The sequence below is a fragment of the Manis javanica genome, chromosome 5 (genome assembly GCF_040802235.1).
Source record: "Manis javanica isolate MJ-LG chromosome 5, MJ_LKY, whole genome shotgun sequence".
NCBI classification, from domain to species: domain Eukaryota; kingdom Metazoa; phylum Chordata; class Mammalia; order Pholidota; family Manidae; genus Manis; species Manis javanica.
The window spans coordinates 143,046,862-143,061,468 of NC_133160.1; the positions used below are offsets into that span (position 1 = coordinate 143,046,862).

General features: G+C 43.7%; 1 long non-coding RNA gene across 5 annotated transcripts in view; it reads left to right on the plus strand.

Annotated features, from left to right (window-relative positions):
- Positions 1-14,607, plus strand: part of LOC108392549 (uncharacterized) — a 52,398-nt gene that overhangs the window by 14,415 nt on the left and 23,376 nt on the right. For 3 of the 5 annotated variants that reach the window (XR_005057070.2, XR_005057069.2, XR_001852039.3), the window contains exon 4: positions 3,588-3,642. The exons of 1 other annotated variant lie outside the window; for it this stretch is intronic. This is a non-coding gene — a long non-coding RNA (uncharacterized lncRNA). Of the gene's footprint in view, positions 1-3,587; positions 3,643-7,153; positions 14,547-14,607 lie in introns of those variants that run through there. One more of the 5 variants, XR_005057067.2, reaches the window with a different exon arrangement.

Genomic DNA, 14,607 nt, shown 5'->3' on the forward strand with positions numbered 1-14,607 from the left:
TCCCTCTCCTCCTGGAGGGCTGAAGGGCTTGTAGATGGATCACATCACAGCTTCCCAGTTACTGTCCTTGGTGAGCCATAGCAGACTGAAAGGCTGGCTTGAGCTACCAAGTCATCTGAAAGAGGCACTTGATAAAATCCAGCTAGCTCCCTGCTGCCTCGGCCCACCTGGTCTGCTAGTGAGTTAAAATTGTTTCTCCCGAACAAAAACTCTCCTCTCCTTCTCTGATGAAATCCTTCCCCCCCTATCTTAGCGCAGCTCCATCTCTCCCTTTGTTCAGGAACTTTTCTGACCCTAAGACCACACCAAAGTTTCAATGTTTCTACAGAGTCTGCTCTGTGGAAATGTACTACAGACTATATATTTAATTTTCTAGCAGCCACATGAGTAAAAGTAACAAGAAACAGGTGATGTTAATTTTAATGTATTTTACCCAATCAGAAATAGTATTTCAATGTAATCAGTACAAACATTAATGAGACATTTTACATTCTCTTTTCATGCTGCGTATTCAAAATCTCGTGAGTACTGTATACTTAAGGGTACATCTCAGTTCTCACCAGCCACATTTCAAGGACTGTCTCCACATGTAGCCAGTGGACTGGAATGGACAGCACATTCCTAGAGCATTCACTAGATGTGCCACTGAACTGCTGGGGTGAGGTTGGGGCGGGGTGAATCTCCAGCTTGTCTTTGAATCCACCCGCTCTGGGGTTCAGATACATGTGGGGGTGTCGGGAGAGGAGTGGGGTGCTACTGCAGGCTGGTGTGAGGAGGCTGGTTGGACAGGTTGCAGTGTGAGATGAGGCTAGACACAGGTCATCCAGACTCAAGCACCACACTGAGCTTCTTGTCAGTCTCCTAGCCGGTCCCTTAATAGTTTGGGTTTTAGTCTTGGGGTGGGAGGTGGGGGTGGGTGATGGGCACCATAAATAAAATATAAAAAGCCATTTGCCCCCCAAATTGTCCCTTCTGAAGGACATTGGAACACTGACAGCTTGGCTTTGAAACCCCCCTAGCAGAGATGCTCACAGCTGGAGTGAAGCTTCCAGTAGGACCAGCCTGTCCAAGTTAAGGAATAGAGGGGGCCTCCAGGGAAGGGATCTGGTAGCAAGAGAAACAGAATGAAAAAGAGAACAAAAGGGGAGAATCTCTGGACCACCAGCTGTAGGATACTGGCAGCCTTTTCACACAGCCTCAAGAAAATGGACAAGCTTCTTCGGCTTCCAAAGTGTCTGCCACATTTTTAGGTTTGTGGCCTTGAAGCCTTGGTGGGCCTCCACTTATGAAAAATATTTTCCAAACACATCGTATGAGAATTTTTTTTTTTTTTGGTGCTCTGAGGACCTGAGCCACTGAGGCCTGACCCCAGCAGTGAACATGAGGAGGCTGTCCCTCTTAACGGCAGCCACACTCACCCCCACTAAACTACAAGATTATGATCCCTGCCTTGTGCAGAAAATGCTAGAACCTTCAGGAAAACACTGAAGGGGCCAAGATGGGACTTGGTGGCTAGTGCCTACCAGTCCTGAAGCCATGAGGGCAATGACCCCTGGTTTCATATAGGTCCCCACCCTGCTGGGGCCGCTGGTTTCTGGCACAGCCCTGGAGCCTTCCCAAGCCTTGAGCTGGCCTAGCTTTCTGCGGCATCCTCTCTGTTGACTGCTCATTATGCAGACTGCCAAGCTAGTTACTAGAGGATTTGGAATCTGGGGAGTAAGAAAACTTACCACCTGTGCTCTAGGGGAATTTATGGGGACAGTCCAAACCAAATGACCTCTTCTGGCCAATCTGGCTTAAGTGCAGCCCTGCTCTTGCAGAGGCTCCAGTTGCCCCAGAATTGAGTCAGTGGACAAAAAAGGGCCTCCCCTCATTTTGTCCAGACTACTCTTATGTCCATTCAAAAAAGACTACATGGACACCTTGTCCCAGAACATATAATTTCTCAGAGAAATTGTTACAGCACACTCCCTTGAAAAATAATTTGTTTTCTTATCACCATTAAGTCTCAAAACTTAAAATGTTAAGGAAATGAGGTTCTGGTTAACAGGAATTGTTTTTATTTTAACCAGTAATGCTGAAAATCTCTGTCTCACAGACTGGTGCCTGGCCTGTTTTAATCATACAGGACCTGCTGGGCTGCAGGCACTGGGAATCCAGACAGCCAAAACGCACAAGCCACTGAGTCACACCTGATTCCAGGCCTGCTGTGGGCTGCGGATGTTTTGTATCTGCTTGGTCTTAACCAGTTCCTTCACATGAATGCACTTTGTTGTAGTATGTCCCCTTTCCCTAAAATCTAAGCATAAAAGTTCAATTAGAGGGCTCAAGTTAACGGGGTTCCACTTAAGAAGTGCCTCTCGTTGGAGCAAACATTTTGGCTGACATCTAGCGCCCGACCACATCTTGACTATGGGATGACTTTAACATTCGCTTGGCAAGGGCATTTCCATTTGGCTCCGTGTGAAGTCACAGAAAGTCTGGTTATTTCTGTAGTGTGTGATTGGTTTATTTATAAGAACCATCCATCGGGCTGGGCTGTTCTGTATCTGGAGCTGCTTGTATCATCAGTTATGAGATGTTTATTTTCTTGGATCAGCTTAAGCTGATAAGGCACTTTTGAGCTATTAAGAATCTTGTAAGACAGGAGAGTTTAGACAGGGGACGATTTTTCTGGTAGGGGCTAAGTCAGATGAATCAATGCCTCTTCCTTGACGGGGCTGTTAACATTAAATGGGTGTGACCATCACATGTTCCTTCAAGAAATGGTGTTGCCAGTTAGAAAGGTTTCCTGCCAGCCCACTTTGTTTCTTCTGGCTCACACCCCAGCTGGGAAATGCGGCCCCAAGGACCTGTGGAGAAGAGGCTGTGCCAGCAAGGCAGAGGGACGAGTGAGGAATGTTCCAGGACCCCAGGGTCTATTTGCAACCACATTGGGCATGAGAAGCCCAAAGAAAATATTCCAAATTAATGAGGGTTGAACAGGCTTATGGATTTAAAAACCTAAGCACGAAGCTATCTGCAGGGCCATCTGGTGGCGTTCATCAGAAATGGAAGATGCACTTCCACTTTTTCAACAAATATTTGAGCGCCTCTTCTGTGCCAAGGGCTGTTCTGGGGTGTAACAGTCAAGATGTCAGGCCTTGCCCTCCCAAATCTTGCTTTCTGTGACAGGCACAAATAGAGAAGCACATAAGTATGCGACCTGCTGTTGGGAGCACTGAGTCACATGGACAGAGGGAGCAGGGGGATGGGGCAGGGGGAGGGCCAGCTGGGCCGGGGCAGCTGTTAGGTGGCCACTCAGGCTCTCTGAGGAGCTGAGACCAGAATGCAGTGGGGACCAACCAAGTGACTCTCTTGGGGAGGAGCTTCCAAAGCAGAGGGAGCAGCGAACACAGATGCCCTGGGAAGGGATGTGTGGCTGTGGAAGATCAGCGTGCTTCGAAACAGCAAGTGAGAAGGCGGGAAGCAGGATCAGGGACAGCAGGGGTTGGGGGCAGATGGCGGACAGCCTCTCCGCAGGGACTGCTCGTTGTCCTCACTATTTTTCCCTCTTCTTCCTTCTCATAATTAACGCTCCCCTGCAGGCAGCCTGGCTCACGGATGCCCTCCTGGAGACCACGTCTCCCATCCTCTGTGCAGGTGGGTGTCCCTGTGTCATTCCATTCTTGCTGACAGGTGAATGGGAATTTCTGCTGCTTCTGCTACTTCTTGGTTTGGTACTCCTAGGTGGGCAGTGTTCCTACTGGTGGAACCAAGACCAGGTGCCAGAGAGCCCCCTCACCCATGTGGATGCTGGGAAGGCCCCAGGCAGGGGTTGTAAAGTGTGGTTCCTGGACCTGAAACATCAGCATCAATGCGAAACTTTCAGAAATGCACTATGTGGGGCCCCAAGCCAGGCCTACAAAAATAGATACTTCAGTGGTGGGGCCCAGCAATCTGTTTTAACAACCCTTTCAAGGGATTCTGATGCACTCAGGTTTCAAAGCCACCTACCCAGAGCAGGGTTTCTTTACATCAGCATTGTTGACTCTTTGGGTTGCTCATTCTTTGCTGCAGGGGGTTCTTCTGTGTACTGTAGGATATATAGCAACATCTCTGGCCTCTCCCCATTTGAAGACAGGAGCTCACAACATACCCCTTCTGCCTGGTTTTTACAATCTAAAATGTTTCCACAGACATATACATACATCTTTCCTGTAATATGCATATCAATTTTTTAGAAGGAACTAATAAAAGTGATTACCTTTGTATATTAGGACGTGGGCTGAGAGAGCTTCATGGAACTTTTCTCTTATTTTGTATGTTTCTGCTGTGTGTCTGAGTTTTTACCATGTGTATGTAACATAACAATCATGGGAGAAAATGATTCAGGAAGGCTATATATTGAAAAGGTAGAAACTAGTTTTCTTTACTATAATTCTGACACCAACTCCAGTGTGTATGTGAGTTTTTCCACACCACCAAGCAATTCTTGGACACAGCTAGGGGTCCTACAATTCAACTCAATTCTGACACTATAGTGTCAGATCCCACAGGTTAAGGGCTCAGTCCCACAAGACTTCCCCTCCCCTAACCCACTTCAGACACCAATGGCAAGGCCAGGTTCTCACTGGTACCTCTTACCAACTAGCTAGAGATGGAAGGTTCCCACAACCCCAGTCCTTGGGTTTGCTTAATTTGCTAGAGCGGCTCACAGAACTCAAGAAACCAGTTTACCTAGTAGATTATTGGCTTATTATAAAAGGCTTTAACTCAGGAACAGCCATATGGGCATAGGTAAGCTATGGGAAAGAGCTTCACCCCTCTCCCAGAGCCATGCTCCCCAAACTGCTACATGCTTCCCAACACGGAAGCTATCCAACCACTGTCTGTTGAGTTTTCGTAGAGGCTTCATTACATAGGCACAATCAGTTAAATTACTGGCCACTGGTGACTGATTCAACCTCTAGTCTGCATCCCTTCCCTGGAGGTCAGGGGGTGGGACTGAAAGCTCTAATTCTCTAAACGCATGGCTGGCTCCTCTGATGACCAGCCCCGAACCTTAGGTGCTTTCCAAAATTCACCTCATTAATGTTTCTCTCTCTCATCACAGGAAATGCCAAGCATTTTAGGAGCTCTGTGCCAGAAATGGGGATAAAGATCAAACATATATTTCTTACTATAAATCGCAATATCAGTTTTACTATAGGACTTTTCAGCCCCATTAACATGTGCTAACATTTTTAATATCCAACAGGAGCAAAATCTTTGAAATGGTGTGCCCCAGAATACTTTGTGCCACTGCCTTATTGAGTCTTCCAGCTCAGAATGCAGTTAAAGGTGGCTAAGTCTGGCCATGGCCACAGAAAACTGTGCTGGACATTTTGCTGGAATGAGACTTTTTCCTCCCCAATCAACTGAGACATGCACCTGACAGTTCTTTCAGGCAACTTCTGACTGGCCCCCACGCAATTCATTCTTAAGAAAATCCTGACAGGTACTCTTGGTCTCTTCAGTTGGTACCTGCCTTTGTCCATGAACTCCTTGCAAGTTGTCCTGAGGCTGGAGGAGGGGAAAGGTTTATGCCCTTCTGCCCTGAGACACACACTCGCCCTTGGTCCCCCATTCCCCATGTGGCCTCAGGTAGAAGCAGGTCTGTCCATGTTCCCTGGATGGCCAGTCATCTGCCTTGCGGGACTCTCCAAACTTCTTTGCCTTCTGTCCCCTGCAAGTGTTGAGGCAGATTTTCCTTCTACCCTTCACTTGCCCTTCTCAGGGGATAGGGAAGGAGGAAGGGGTTTAACATTTAAATCCTGGTGATTGTTCTCAAGCTTCTTTACCATTTATCCAAAGGCTTCCCGGGCATGCAATACACCTAGTGACCCATCAGAAACACTGGAAGTTGACCAACCCTTCAACTCCAGCTACCCAACCAAAATGGTGGTCATTCTACAGCTGCCAACAAATTCTAATCATCTTTCCTCATTAAATGAGTTGATACTCACCCAAAGGGCTCACAATGGTGCCTGCATATGGTGACTGCTATATTTTAGCTATTATTATGTCATAATACTCTACAACCACCATTTCTCACTATTTAACAGTCTCTGGAATTATTCAGATTTTCAGTAAACACATGTATGCCATGACTGTGGTACACAAAGGTGAGTGGCATGACCCACAGAGCATGGTAGGGCCTCACAGTGGTGGTAAAGTTAGAATTAAATAGGACTCGAGATCAAGAATAAAGATTCTCTATTTAGTTGTTGTTGTGAACTAAGGTGTCTCTCCCTTTTGCACCTGTCCAGTGAGATTTCCCCCGACCCAAGTGCTTCTCATACTTTAGCATGCATCAGAATCGTCCAGCTAGCTTTTAAAAAACATTGCCAGCTCCACCCTCTAGAGTTTCTGAATTAGTAGGTTGGGGTAGAGTTGGAGAATTTACATTTTGAACGAGTTTTCAGATGTTAATGCTATTGGTCTGGGGACTCCCCTTTGGGAACAATTGCCCTACACATGGATTTTGAGCCTGACATTTAAAAGTGCATTTATTTTGCTTAAATCAGGTCATGAGTCCAGCTCGTCAAAATCTATCAAGGTCCTGTATGTCACTCATGCATTTACTTTGTGGCATCCTTGCATCTGAGAGGCACGCAGCCTGGATCTTTATATAGGTCACTGATAAAATGTAGACCTGGCCGGCTAAAGACAAAATCCAGGTCACCTGATTAAACCCCTTGCTGTTAGGCTCACCTCAATCCACAACAATTACAGCATTTCTCAATTCTGGTTAAATTTTAAAATCACAGGGGAGTTTAAAAAAACAAAACAAAAAACAATGCTGAGGCCCCCACCTTGCAGAGCTTGTGTTTATCAGCCTGGGCTACCTCAAGGCACTGGACATAAAATTACACAGGCCTGGCATGACATGGTTTTAGGGAAACATACTAATTTTAAAGATCACCTTTTAAATATGTTTACAATCTACTGAGGAATTTTGCATGGGTTGATTTCAAACTCACAGAATTGGATGCATTTAGTTTATATAATCATAATGTAGTGATAGATAATATTTATTGCTTGGTAACTTTGTCTTAGCCACAGTGCTCAGTGTTCTTCATAAATATTTGAACAATCCTATGAAATAGCTATTATTATTTCTATTTTACAGACAGGGAATCAGCATTGGATTCCAGCTGCCTCCAGGGCCCATGCGTTTAACTACTAGATGTTGCTTCTATTTGAATTTGCCAGGCTCCATCTTGTTCCTCAAATGTTTTATGGTGACTTACAAGGATGTTAAAAATATAAGCATGAAATAACTGGAATAAAATAAGACAAGAGAGGGTCAAAATGAGTCATGAGTCAGAACAAAAGGCTTTCACATTTGCTAACTGAAGGGTCACCAATTTGGCTTTGAGTGTTCTGGAAATGTCAAGTCAAAATAGGATCACACATTCAGTTGCACAGTTGACACTGGATTAAACACAACGACTAATCAGGAGAAGCACCTGAGAAGCCCTGGGGCGACTTCAAGAAGACACTAAGGATTAAAGGAAAGTCTGTAACAACGCCCTCATGATCCATGCAGACAGGAGAGTCACAGGGCTCACCGAACATAATTCATACCATCTGCTTCCTCCCTTATTAAAAAAAGCTGGGAATTTGAGCTAGCTTATAATTCTTTATAATTCTTCAAAGATTTCTCTATTCCCATCTATAGTACCTCTTCCACCAATGTCAGCTCATCCCAAAAGAATATTAACAACAACTGATCGATTCTTTGTTTCTCATTTTCTCAGTTCCCTGGAATGTAATGTGTGCAAACAGGATTTACTTCCCGAGAGTTTCACAGTCTTTTGACTCGCCTTCCTTTTTGGACTCTCATGCCATGAAATCACACCTAACTTTAAGGAATGTCTTCCTGATGCCTAGTTTCCCCTTGCTGACCACCACAGCATGAAGCTGATACGGCCGTGTGCACAGGCTGCCAGTCAGACCCGGTGAGGCAGGCATAAAGTGCAACGGGAAAGCCACTCCCTGTTTGGTGCCCATTCCACCAACCCATGTCCTCGTAGCTTGATTCAAAGTCATGAATATCAGGTTCCCCTGTGTCTTTGAAACAATTAGTGGATGAGGCCAGTAATTTAACACTTATATTTATGTGATTCATACAGTAATGAGAACTATATCTTCAAAAATACTGGTATTTTCTTGCCACCTGAAAAAGACGTGGTATTAGTGTGTTGGGGCTTTCGAAAGGAGATCTCTTGGCAAAGATTCAGGGTTAGGAGAGAATTTTGCATCATTTGCAAAGTCCTCTTTCATCTTCTAACATTAAGCTGCCTAGAACACTCTCACCCAGCTCCTCCTCAGCTGGTTCCTTTTCTAATACTTTGGATCTCACCTTGAGTACCAGCTCCTCAGCTTAGCCTTCTCTGACTAATCTGCGCAGGCAGCCTCTACCCCATGATTGATTTTTGTTTTATTTCAATTACCTATCTCCTCTGCTAGACAAAAGCTCAATAATGGCAGACTCTTACCTTGTAGTCCCAGGACCAAGATCCGGGCGTGGTTAATAGTAGGGGCCCCATAACCACTTTCTGGAAAGAGCAAAAACAGGCGAGCAGGTGAGACATCGGTGACTGCAGAGTTGAGGCCTGAAAGGCACATGGTTCCAATTCTACACCACGGAAGACAGTGGGCCTATAGTGATGTTAGGCATAATCACAGAAGACTATGGGGAGAAAAAGGGGGCATCCTAAGTGTAAAAGCTCATTTTATCCTTTCTAATAACCAAGCCATTTAGATGGCATGAGCATTTGAAATTTAGGAGTAAAGTTGATAGACATGTACCTCAAAGGAAGAAAAATGGATCATGCCATCCTTGGTAAAAAGTATGGGAAGAACTGAGGTGGGAAGAACATTAAATAGACACCCCCAACCTACCAAGCAAACCTGCCTCTGTTTCCCTAACGTGCTACTTCATCACCTGCAGTTTCTCCAAGATGGTCCTGCAGGGTGTTGAGAATCAAAGCCAGGGTTTAACAGTAACCAGAATCAGCTTCTCCTACTGTTGGAGAAAGTGAGAAACACTGAGGTTTAGAAAGAAGAAATGTCCAGAAGAGCAGTAGACACCCAAAATTGGTCAACATAGATCAAAATATGGAATGGGACAATAACAACAGTGGGCAGACATAGCCAGAAGAATGCGTAAAAGCAGAGGAATGTGACACAGGAGTTTCCCCTCCCCCTGCAGGCTGTCCAGGCGGTCTCCAGGGGCTCTTAGGAAAGGGCACTGCAGTAATAGGTACAGCAATTCAAGGGCGCTGTTCGTGACACACACACTGTTCAGCTCTGCTCTGCTCTGTGCAGCCCACGACCTCCAGGATTCTAAGGAACTGCAGGCAAGACGATGTGACTACAGAGGCACACGGGCAGGTGAGCAGGCACCCGCAAGGCACGGAAGGCCCATGCCTGCACACTAGGTCCTACTTCGGCCCTGCCCCTTTACTGAGAGCAGGGGGCGGTGGGGCGCGGAGCCAAAAAATAGGCGGCTGAGAAAGGGCTTTTCAGAAAAGGAGGTTTGGAAGTGTTGCCATTGCTTAGGTCATCTGTTGGCCAGGTATCAGTCTTGGAAATGCTTTTGTAACTTGGCCAAATCTTTCCAAAGGAAGAGTGTGTGTGCTTTAAAGTCCTTGGTTAAAAACATAAATCTTGAACCCATTTTGATTAGTTTGCATTAGTCTGCCATTAGGGAATATACTAGCCAGATTTCAATAAAAACCTTTGCAGAACCAATGAATAAAAATGAATTGATGAACACCATGGCTTAATGTGATCGGCAATTCCTTTTCTCCATTTGGAGTCTGGAAGCCACCTTTTTTTCAACCATGAATGCATTAAAACCAACCATCAAACTAGACTGAACTTGAAAACTGACATCTGAATTATGATATCACAATCTTACAACAATATTTAAAATAGGGGTTCATTGTTCTCCTTAACAACACTGGATATCCACATTTTAATCTTTAATATTTTTATTTTGTTTTGCCTCATTTAAAATTGTTTCGGAATGAAAGTTAGTCATGTACAAAATCTTTTAAATAAATACACATTCAGTGGTATAAATTCAAATGATTTGCCAGTAAGTATTCATAACCTAGTTGGCTGATTATTCAAGAGATATAAAGCCAGGTATTAATGAAGCCCAGATATTGAGAACATTCTTTTTCATCTTCTGTTATCAATTTCAAATTGTGCAAATAATGACTGTTGTAGCTACTCTGTAACTCTTACATTTCCCTAATCAGTCTAATTATTTCCAAAGATGGTAGCACAAAACTTTACATAATGGAAAGTTTTACTTTCATAAAACCAAAGGCAATTTCTGTGTGAGTATTTGAAAGAAACATTACAATACAAGGGTTTTCAGAAGCCTAAAGGTGAAAAATGAATGACTGTCAAGAGGAAACACTGTAGCCAACCAATTCAACCAACCTGTTGCAGGCAACATTCTGGGGCCCAGGAATCCCCACATCTCAGGAGAGAACCTGATTTGGGCTCCTTCCTATACAGACCACCCTTGTGAAAATCAAGCAATCAAGCAGACCTCTCCTCGCTTTGAATCTTGATGTCTTCAGAAATGATTCCCAAAGGTCACTGGTATTAAAGCTGGGTGGTGTCAACTACTAGGCCACCAGGAGAATCTAGTCTGATCCTGTAGCCAATTGTGAGGTGATTTTTAACCTCTCTTCACCTTAGTTTTTTCCTCCATAAAATGAGGTAGGAGGTAGTTTAAAACCTATACATGCTTATGTTACTCTATAAAAAGATATGTCACAGAAATAATGAATCTTCCCATGTTTTCTTCCGTCTGCTACTTCTATAGCTCTTCTTCTTCCTTCCTTATTACAACCCTTTAGTAGAATTCGTGCCTCATATCGAAATTACTGAGCATCATAATTCTTTCAAGTGGTAAAGATACCTCAAGACAAATGCTGGGCATAGAAGCCACAGGGCATAAATCTGCAAAGAAGTAAAAAGCTAACCTTTTCAAACAATATTGCTTCTCTCTCACTTACCAACTTTACATTTCCCTGTATGGCCCCGGAAGATGCCTGGTTAGCCAGAGATGGGTAAGATTCCTCAAGGGAGGAACAACCTAAGACAGGCACAGTCGCAGGGGGGCCATCAGGTGAGAAACTGGGGATCAACAGAGGGGAGGCTTAGAACCTCACCCTGTTTTGAGAGAAATCTTCTGCATCTGTGGATGTTTTGTTGCCCTTGTCTAGCTTGGATTAATACTTAGTCTATAGGCACACACGTGATCATCTATATTTGTCCTCTTACAGCACTAAATTATGTTTTCTACCTTTATCTTGCATCTACCACTTCAGCATTTTATTTAAAATAATAATAATAATAATAATAATAATAATAATAAGGGAGAAATGTGGGATTAACATATAAATCAAGTATAAAAATCAAGCAAATAATCTTATTTGACCTGATTGTTTATAGTTCAAGATGCATGATCAAAATCGAAGTTTCTGTGATATGACTGCCCTTGCACTGTTCACCATGTAAGAACTTATTCACTATGTAAGAACTTGTTCACCATGTAAGAACTGTTCGTTATGCTTCAGAAGATTGGAGACTGACGAGAATTAGGCTTGGGGTGGATTAATGATTGTGCATTGAGTCCCCTATACAGAATTTTATTGTTGTTAACAACCATTTGATCAATAAATATGAGAGATGCCCTCTCAAAAAAAAAAAACCAAACAAAAAAACAACAACAACAAAAATGAGGTAGGAGGTGGTTTTCAAGTATGAAGTATCAGGTTCCCTCTGGTTTTCCCAGTCCAATAATATTTTGAGCCATTTCAAACCCTTCAAGCAGCTCCAATTTAAGATGTGGCCTATAAATTATTTTACCACATAGAAAGTTTCTGGATCTTACTTTGGTAACCCTTGGCAGAGAAGAGCAAATGAAGGGTTGGGGGTGGAGCAGGAGGGGAGTCCTGAGTGCCAGCAGTGGTCTGCTGACTTTAGTCTTTAATATTGCACCTTTGTGACTCCCGAAACCAAAATCAATCTATGGATCACTCATCATATATTCTTAGATGTAAGACCTCCATGAAATAACCCATACATTCATGTTATCATTTGAATTAGGCAGGTTCCAAAATTAACTGTGGTGGTTCATACTATATCAACTTGGTTAAGCAAAACTACCTCTCCCAAAGTCCCCTTCCCTGATAGTTCTAAGTTAAACTTACCTCAAAGACATGTTTGTGTGACATTTGGAAGGCAAAAGTGGAGGGCCATTTTTCTCCCAAGGTCATCATCACAGTCAGATGTGGCAATGGACAGACACAGAGGTGTCTGGCTGGTGCCAGCCAGCTTACTGTTATTTCTCCTCTGCTCCACCTCCAGCTCTTCTGCCCAATTGACCTTGAGTGTTAAGCAAGGATGGCCTCAGTTCCACCACTAGACACCTGGCTGTAGAAGCACAGTGGTGGCGGTCACTATATGGTAGCAAGGCTTCACAACAGCTCCCCACACGCCACCCACCCAGGTCCACTTCAGCACCTGAAAGTTTTGCTTCTCAGGCAGACTAAATGGTGACTTGCCAGGATTGACACACCTCCTCCTGTACCTTCACTTCTCCAACTCCCCAGAGTTGTGTTGGTCTAACTCCTATAACAATTTCTGTGTCCCATAGCACTCAGAGCAACTCTTCTTCTCTGATTCACCAACCACACACACAAATCCCAGGCACTGTTGTTCTGTGTAACTCCTTAGAGGACCCCAAACTGAGTGTTGTCCATATAAAATATTTTGATATGTGTCCTATGTAATACTGTACTTCCTGAGGGCTCATAATGTCTTAAGTCTAAAAGGCAGGAATGGTATCAAAAGACAACCTTCAGGTACACATACCTGTGTGTGCATATAGTTGTGTGTTGGGGGAAAATATAAAATGAAACTTTCTTGGTTTAAAAATTTGCCTCTGTGAATCCATATGCAGTGATGTGAACTGGCTTTGTGAATTTCCTTTTCCTGGCTAAGTCACAGGCTGAGACTGTCCCACCCGTATGCACAGGTTGGTGTCAGCAGTCCCCTCTGCCCAGTGCTCTAACAACACATATAACTGACATAGCCGCCTTGTTAGTGCTTCTAGTCACACTCCATGCAGAGGTGTTACAACCAAACAAGCCCTCAGGTAGCAACACTGGAAACTTTAAGATGCTGCCATACTTTAAATGACCTCACTCATATTCACACTTTGATCCATAGATAGTCATGAGGCATTCCTTCACTTCGAGGCTGAAAAGCAAAAATCCTGTTTTGAAACAGAAATGAACACCATAAAAGTGTGGGCATGAATATCTGTGTTTTATTGCTTTGTTCCTTATTTAATGCAGAGTCAATGTTTTTGGGTAATGGTAATAAGGTGCCTAAAATCCAACATTATTAAACATTCAAACCATAAAATATGTGGAAAGAAGCCCTCAAATGTTAACTCCTCTAAGTTTTATCTTGGAGTAAAGGTGACCAGGCTTGTCGTCTTAGTTTGTGAAGGGAACTGCTATCCTCTAATGTGCGGAACAGGAAGGGGTCCGGACCAAAGGTCAACCAACTGTTTAGGCACTGGGGGTGGCATGTTTGTCTCCCTTTGAAATATCTGGAAACATCTATGATGTCTCCAAATATAAAAATCCCTTCCTTTCACCTCAGACTTAACAGAGATGCCCACCACTGAGAGAGTCAACAGAAACTCCTGGGGAAGATAAGAGGTCACAATGGTAAAGTGGTTACGAGACAGAAGTGATGCTGTCCGGAAGTGACGTGGGTCCACTGAGTTCCTCTCTAAGCTAAGAACCTGCTCTGAGAGCGCACACAGCAGAGGCCTCACACAGTGGCTGGATGACACCAGGGCAACCATGAGTGGCTGTTTGCTTGTTGAAGGCACAGGGTCTTCATCATACTGAGGGACAGTCACTGTGTTGTCAGTTATATTCAAAAATGTACATCCGATGCCTCTGAAAACTGCTCTCAGGAGCCATACATTTGATTGCAATTTCAAGCTTCTTTTTTGAAAGTCTCAGAATCTCTGGCACCCCTGAAAATCCTGGTGTGCAAGAGACTTCAGCAAGGAATCAGATTCCCAAGGAGCAGAAACTCAAAAGGACACATAGCTACATTACATCATACAACAAAAATAAATACATGACTCTGTAATAGGGACATAAAACTCTACAAAGAAATAAATATCTCAGACTACAACCGCAGGTCACACACTGGTAATACTTGGTAGAGTTTAAAAAAATGGTGATTTTCCCATAAAACATTTACGGTAACTACAATGATTTTGATACTTAAAGGTTAAGCAAAAAAATGAAAAAATACTTTTGAAAGACACATTTCATTAAATACCGAGGGTAGTAATCAAATTCAAGATGTCAAATTTAAATAAATCACTTTCGATCTTTCCTAATGGTCACCCGGGGCTCCCATAACAATAATGGAAAAGGGCCAACTGCCACCCTAACATGTAGTCACGCGGACCCTCTCTGAAAGAATGATGCACATCTTTGCCAGAGGGATCGTCTG